The following is an 8,356-nucleotide window of genomic DNA, read 5'->3' on the forward strand; positions in this document are numbered from 1 at the left end:
ATTTTTTTACGGAATTTCTAAGTACTCAAAAAATTACCTTTAGATATGGCCCCTGATATAAATGTAATTTACAAAATAATGAAGATTTTTTTACATATTTCTATTTTAGGATAACATATGTTTATTCCCTAAAAAAATTAGCCACTTCCTATTTCATTTGGGTACCCAAAAAAATTCATGAAATTTGGACAAATTTTTTTGGCCAAAAAAAGTTACCCTTTTTTTCTCATTTCAGATCTTCACCTCCATGGGTCTGACTTCATCCAAAATACATCAAGATGTGTCCTAAACATTCAGGAATCAATTCCTAAAAGGATTTGTGTATATATGTATAAACTTTTTTTTTATGAATTTTTATGTCAGGTCTTTTTTTTTTTCTACTTAATTTTTTAAAATATTTATAATAAATAGTTTTTCTGCAGATGAGTAGTATTTATCTATACAGTTGTTTTAGGCATTCATTGAAGTTTTTTTTGGCAAAAGAAAAAAGGAGGTTACTGCAAAAACTGATTTTTCAAGAATTTTTTTTGCCGTCGGGGTCGTTCGCGTCCGAGTATACCCTTAAAGGGGTGTCCGAGGACCGTACCTATCCAGGGTTAAAGAGAAATGGCAACGTGTGCATATTGATTTAATAGGCCCATTACCTTTTTCACACGCAGGGCACAAAATATATTTTTGTTTTAGTAGATGCGCGAACTAGATACACGTTCGTGCAACCCTTGATCGATAAAACCGCACAGGAAGTCGTGAGAGTCCTTAGAGCTTTCATTGAGATATGCGGTACGCGTCGAAAAATTGTTTCAGATCAGGGCTCTTAGAGAGCACGAACTGATGTGGATGTGTAAAAATTGCAAACAAGAATTAAAGTGCAGTAAAAATAAAATGAAAGATCTAGAAGAAAGAAATAAAATGTTGAACGAAAAGCTGAGAGAAATAGAAGAAAAATGGTCAAAAATGAGAGCAGAAATTGTCGAAGAGGTGCTGAGGAAGGTGAAGAATGAAATAATGGACGAGGTCGTAAGTACAGTAAATAGCAGGTTTAGCCAGAATGAATTTGGAGATGTAAGGCAAAATCAGGTAGAAGTAGTTAAATCAAAAGTATTGCAGGAACTAGAAGAAGAGGAGGAAAAAAGAAGGAGAGTATGCAATTTAGTACTGTATAATGTACCAGAAAGTGAAAGGGAGGAGGCAGAGGAAAGGAAAACAGAGGATACTAATTGGTGTCAGGATATTTTCAGAAATAGATTAGAGCTAGAGCAGATAGAGATGGAACAGGTAATAAGGCTAGGGAAGCGAAATGAGGGGGGGGAGGGGACGACCTAGGCCAGTGCTTATTATATTTAAGAATGAAGAAATGAAGTGGAAAATCCTAAAAAGTGCTAAGAAACTAAAACATGAACAAGATCCTTTGAAAAAAAAGAGTAGGTATAACAAAGGACATGACGAAAAAGGAGAGAGGTTGTCAAAACTTAGGGAAGAGCTCAAAGAAAAACAAAATAATGGAGAGAATGGCTGGATGATGAAAAACGGAAAACTCCTCAGAGAACAGGGGGCCAGAGAAAGGAGGTAGAGATAGAACCACAAGAAATGCAAAAGGGGAACAGAAAAAGGAATGAATACGGATCACGCGACAGCCCAACGGAAAAGAATAAGAGAATTAGTTTCAAAATGATAAATATACAAGGCTTAACAAAGCAAAAATACAAGGAAATGGAGAGTCTCCTAAACGATAGCTTTGATATCAACATAGTAGTGCTAACTGAAACACAACAAAAAATAGATAAGATTCATATAAGTGATGGTACAATTAAGAAGGAGAGTATGAGGGATTTTAAAGATAAAAAAGGAGGGGGGTTAATGGTGATATACAAAGACGACAAGGATATAGAAATGGAAAAAGTTCAATCGAAGAACTTAGATATATTGGATGTAAAAGGGAATATCCTTAAAAAGAAAGTGAGACTTATTGTAGTATATATGGATTGTGGCGGGGATAGGGAAGGTAAAGAAATGTAGTGATACGAACAGAGCTAGAGAAAAAAATTGAGGAAGTAGAGGAAGATGAAGCACTAATCATAATGGGAGATTTTAATGGTCATCTAGGCTTCTTGGGATACCAAGAGGAGAATGAAAACGGAAAGAAAATACTCGAGGTAATAAACAATAAAAACCTTATATAATTAAATGTAGATGAGAAATGCAAAGGAACATATACATGGGAGAGAGGTGATCAAAGAAGTGCCATAGACCTGGTGTTGGTTAATAAAGAAATGTATGAATACTTCGATGAGATGAACATAGATGAAGAAAAAGATAAAAGTAGATATATCTGACCATAATCTGGTTGAGGTAGAGAAAGTATATATTACAAGACAGACGAAGAAAGTCTTAGGGAATACAGGGAAGAATTAAAAAATAATCTAGAGAGCAGAGAAATCACAAGGATGGATGAATTTGATGAAGTTGTAGAAGAGGCAGCAAAAAGAAAGCTACAAGCAAAGTACAGACGGAGAACAACTGGAGAAGAGAAAGCAAAGATAGAACCAGAGTGGATGACAAATGAAATCAGAGAGGAAATAAAAAAAGAGAAAAAAACTTAACAGAGAAAAACGATACCTGACAGGAGCAGAAAGGGAAAGAGCATTTCTGCTGCATAAACAACAAAAAGAGAGAACGCAGGTTATAATAAAGGAAGCAATGTGGGAAAATGAAAAGAAGAAGGCTAATGAAGTAAGGAAGGATAGGAACAAGATTTTCAAAAATATTGACAAACTAAAAGGGAAAACGGAAAAGGAAGAAGAAATACAATTATATGACGAAAATGGAGAAAAACTATCCAAAGAAGTAGCAGAGGAACAAATAGATAGGTTCTGGGGGGAAAACATTTATAACATGCACGAAAATAAAATGAAAGAGGTATGGAATAGTGAAGAAAGACAAAGTTATATAGAAAAATTAAAGGAAATAGAAAAAGAAGAAAATTCATTAGGACACTCATTCCCCATAGAAATAAGAGAGCACATGGAGATGATATCACCAATAACAAGAAAGATAACACCAATGAATATTCCAAAGTTAACAGAGGATAAAGTTAAGAAAATTTCAAGAAAAATGAAAAATAAAAAGGCAGCAGGTCCAGATGAACTGAAACCAGAATTATATAAAACTAGCTAATGACAGCAAATGTTTGGAAATCATTACAAAGTGCCTTCAAAATGAAACAGAGGAGAAGAACAAGCCCGAAAAGTGGAAAAAGTCTAAAACAAAAATGATAAAAAAGGTAAAGAAACCCACAGTAAAAGATCTAAGACCAATTGCCCTTACAAATACCTCATACAAAATATTTAAGGCCCTCATGAAAGATGAAATAGAAGAACACCTTGAGAGAAGTATGGAGATGAAAGAAACTCAAGCCGGGTTCACAAAGATAACATATTTATTTTACAATACTGTGTAGAAGAAAGCTACAAAAGGAAGGAAAGTTTAATGTAATTTCAATAGATTTCAAGAAAGCCTATGACTCAATAAAGAGGGAAAAAATAATAGAAATTATGAAAGAATATACAATACACCCAAATGTAATAGATACATTGGAAGAAATCTACAAAGGAGACAAAACCAAAATAAACATAGGATATGAATTAGATAAAGAATTTAAAGCAACGAGTGGGATAAAACAGGGATGTACAGGGTCAACTACTCTATTTATTTAAACTAATTACATATAAAATAATAAATGAATTAGAAAGAAAAGGAAAAGGCTTTGAAAACGAGATAATAAAGATTAGGGCATTGTTCTTTGCAGATGACAGTCTAATTGTAGCAAAAAATATAGTAGATGCAGAAGCAAACATAAAAATACTAGTAGAAATATGTAAAGAATGTGGGCTAGAAATAAACAAAAATAAGTCATATAATCATATATAATATGAAAGAAAAACCGGAAGAAATAGAGGGTATTAAAGTAACAGATAACATAAAATATTTAGGAATAGAAATAGAAGGGAAAAGAAATATGTTTTAAAAACAAAAGAAGAAAATGATGGAAAAGGCAGAAAAGCTAGCCAACTTAACCTACTCAATTATTACGAAAAGCTGCCACAAAATACTAATAGGAAAAACATATTGGAAAAATGTAGCCTTACCGGGAATAATGTATGGCACGGCAGTAATGAACATAACAGAAAGTGAAATAAAACGATTACAGCAGATTGAATGAAAACGGAGTGGGAAGAAAATTTTTGGGAGCACCATCATATGCAGCAGTAGCATCACTACGGGGAGAGATAGGAATGTTCGAAATGAAAACTAGGATAGCAGGAGGAAGGCTAAGGTTTGTGAAAGGGATAGAAGAGGGGAGAAATGATTTGCTGAAGACAATTCTGGAAGAAATGAAAGAAAATGAAAATAATAGGTGGATGAAAGAGACTAGGAAATGGATTAAAGATATGGAAATGAACGATAGAACCTTCAGGAGAATGGGAAGAGAAGAGCTCAAGGCCAAAATTAGAGAAGTAGATGGTAAAAAGTGGAGGGATGAGATAAAAGAGAAAAATAGTTTAGAAATATACGAACGAGGAAAAGGGCAAATAGGAGAAGAAATGTTTTATGATAAACCTAATTCTATTATTATGTACAGAGCTAGGGCCAACTGTTTGAAATTAAACGATAGGAAAAGACATGAAGCGGGAGGTAGGGTAGAATGCAAACTATGTGGGGCAGTTAATGAAGACCTCGCCCACTTTATTCTTGAGTGTCCAAACCTGAGCGACGAAAGAAGAAAAATAGTGGAATTGCAACAGCCGTATGAAGAAGAAAAGAAGAAGATAATAGGAAACGTGCTGATCAAGAAAGAAGGAATAGAGAAAAGAAAAGAATATATCTATCAAATGTGGAAAAAAAGAGAGAAGAAAATAAAAGAATTAGAATAAAGAAGAAAACCAAGGAGGTGCCGATGGAAAGGCGAATCCCTCCGCCCAACAACGTAAACGTAACGTAAACGGGTTCTAGATTAGATGGTGCTCTTGCATTTGTTTCCCTTTTAAAAATGTAGTTTTTTAATCCTAAATTTTGGAATTATAAAATAGGCCTATATGAAAAATATGGATTTCTCATAACCATGAATCGCTGCGTAATAACAACCGAGGTAATCAAATTCTAAGTTTGTATAACTGATAACTGACACTGAAATACTAGCTTGCCAGAACATGGGAACAATGAAATAATGTTTAATAGCGAGCGAAGCGAGCACAAGGCAGATAAAAAACCAATGAATCATTAGCTTAATTGAGTAAGGAGATATTTCTGATAAGGCAGAACAAAAACCAATGAATCATTAGCTTAATTGAAAAAGGAGATATTTCTGATAAGATACAGACTGCTACAAATGACTCCATACAAATTGGGATGGCAAGTCCCATTCTCTATGCATCCAGAGGTCCTAGCAAACAATTGCTTCAGTTTTTTTCACATTGTTTCATTACTAGGAGCCTTTGTAGTTCGATGGACGACAACCCTGACCTTTAGACTACCATGTTCTTAGCTTACCCTGTCCCAACAAACTACATTCACCAACATTACTATTACTCAGTTACAGTAACAGTAACTTTTTTATTAAGAAGACTGGTTTCTGATGATGATGACTGGCGGAAACAACAAAGTTTAAATAGGTTTATCTCAATAGCATACATTAAACTTGTACACGGCATATTTTAAAGTATTTCGAACGTAATTGATGAAGGTACCTTGCACTAACCCTTAGCTTTTTAGTTATAGAACTCGACTCACCATATCTCAAAAACTATGGATTTCTGCTAGAAATCATTAACAAAAATTATCAAACCGTAAAAAAAAAATACATTTAAGTCTGATTTTTTACAAACCCTTTATTGCACTGTTCTATAATTTTACCCTGTTGCATTTGATGGGGAGTATGTATGATAGTGGCCACCTATATGTATGATTACAGCTAACTTGAATACGGCTGTGTAAGGGGGTCGCAAGGGGGCGTTAAAACCCTGTTAGGTAAGTGGGTAAGGACACAGCTTGTAGGTTAGGTTAAGGGGGAGAATTTAGGTTAGTTGATATCAATTTTTAATCCAAATGGGAGGAACTGGCCTCTGATATACAAAGGCTCCGTAATTCTTGTTCTTAATTGTGGGGTTTGAGGAATTTCCGAACAGTGCACGGGTAAAGAGAAAATCTGCTAACAGTACACAGATAAAAATAAAACATCCAAACAGTGCATAGGTAAAACGAAAACCTCCAAACAGTGCACAGATAAAAATAAAACATCCAAACAGTGCACAGGTAAAATGAAAACCTACGAACGGTGCACAAGTAAAAATAAAACATCCAAACAGTGCACAGGTAAAATGAAAACCTCCGAACAGTGCACAGGTAAAATGAAGGTATTTTTGTAGTGAATTACAGGGCAATGTAACCTAGGAAAAAAACTACTGTTTCTTATAGAAAAAATTACGCTCTCTTCAAAAATGACACTCGTTTCCGTCGCAAATGAATAGTTTCAGAAATATATATACATCTATATCCTACGATAATGGGGGACCCCCAGTGGGAACTCGGGGTTTTGGGTGGGGAAAACATACTGGGGAAACGATATATAATTGTTTTCCTATAGTAAATAACGTGAATTAACCGAATTTGATGTTCATTTCAATCGGAAACAAACAGATCAACCAATTCGGATAACTTTGAGTTGCACGGTGTCACTCTTACGAACGAACGATAACCTTCGCAACGTTACCAATAATACAGTGTTACCAACGTTGACGTATGGTACACAGAGTTATCAACGGCACGCTGACATTACTAAAGATAGTAATGATAGATATTTCCATATGTATTTTAAATAATTTCTCCATATAAGTTTTACTCAATATATAAAAAGTACAAAAAGGGCACAGAACCTAACAAACTCACCTAACCTAGCCTAGTAGTATGACAGGTCACAAAATAACATTTGATCTACATCTGACGTTGGCGGCACTGGTTACTGTATTTTTCATGACACAATCTTTGTAACAGCGCCTCCAAAGTTTATTCAGATATACTGTTTTGTATTTTCCTCCGGTTATTGTAATTTCAAGAAGGTAATGTATAGAGAAGAAAAGGCTTGTTTTACGTTTATATATCGATTCCCCAGTATGTTTTCCCCACCCAAAACCCCGAGTTCCCACTTGGGGTCCCCCATTATTGGAGGATATAGATGTATATATATTTCTGAAACTATTAATTTGCGACGGGAACGAGTGTCTTTTTCGAAGAGAGCGTAATTTTTTCTATAAGAAACAGTAGTTGTTTTCCTAGGTTACATTGCCCTGTAATACACTACAATGAAACCATTTTCTGTTCGAAATGAGAATCTGTAATACAGTAAAACTATACCAAAACTGTTTATTGTATTCTATACTTTTACCAGAAGACCATTAAGTGATTACATTGGTTACATTCGGGAGAGCAATCTAACCGTATATACGTTCTATTAAATACGGGAGGAGGGATTTATAGCACGAAAAACACGGGTACATACCGCAAATGTACGTAAAGGCTTTGTCCGTCATTCTACAAAGGCTTAAGCTTCCTTATTTCTTATAAAATATATTCTAATGGGGGAAATATTGTTTATGATCTAAAATAGTATTTATATAAGATATTTTATACGTAATAATAAGAATTTATCGTTAAATTACGATTGGCTTAACCGGTATTTTCCTCTCAATGTTTCAAATCGGCAATTTAAACTGGCGTCTTTAGACACTTTTCACTCATATTTACCAATTATATTCAACAAATTATTCTCCCAGATTGCTCACAGTTATCCTGCTGATATATAAGATAGGATATAACGTTAAAATTATTAATAATTTACCTTAAAATAAGATAAATCTCTGACAACCAGACACAAAGTCACTATGGCTTAACCAGTATTTTCCTCACGACAATCTAAACTGGCGTCTTTAGACACTTTTAACACATATTTACAAATTATATTCAACAAATTATTCTCCCAGATTGCTCACAGTCATCCTGCTGATATATAAGATAGGATATAACGTTAAATTTATTAATAATTTACCTTAAAACAACGAAGAATTGCAGACAACCAGACACTAAGTCACTCTTTGTTTACAATTGTAAACAAACATGGCGCTGCCGCCAGGGTTGCCAGTTAGGCCTTTTTTCCGGCCCAAAAAAAACTCAAATTTTACCTTTTGTATTTAAATAGGTTGGCCTTTAGTAATATGAAAAAAAGCCGGCCCTTAAATACTATGTTTTTTACCTTTTTCTATTAATGGGTTGACCTTTTAAAGCCTCTGTTGATTAGAAATTGACC

The 8,356-nt window shown here is 34.3% G+C and overlaps 1 long non-coding RNA gene across 1 annotated transcript in view; it reads right to left on the minus strand.

Annotated features, from left to right (window-relative positions):
- LOC137637302 (uncharacterized) overlaps positions 1-8,153 on the minus strand; it is a 73,624-nt gene extending 65,471 nt beyond the window's left edge. Inside the window, exon 1 of the long non-coding RNA XR_011043538.1 lies at positions 8,099-8,153. This is a non-coding gene — a long non-coding RNA (uncharacterized lncRNA). The remainder of the gene's footprint in view (positions 1-8,098) is intronic.
- Between the last annotated feature and the right edge of the window lie 203 nt (positions 8,154-8,356).

Source organism: Palaemon carinicauda, unplaced genomic scaffold (genome assembly GCF_036898095.1).
Source record: "Palaemon carinicauda isolate YSFRI2023 unplaced genomic scaffold, ASM3689809v2 scaffold64, whole genome shotgun sequence".
NCBI classification, from domain to species: domain Eukaryota; kingdom Metazoa; phylum Arthropoda; class Malacostraca; order Decapoda; family Palaemonidae; genus Palaemon; species Palaemon carinicauda.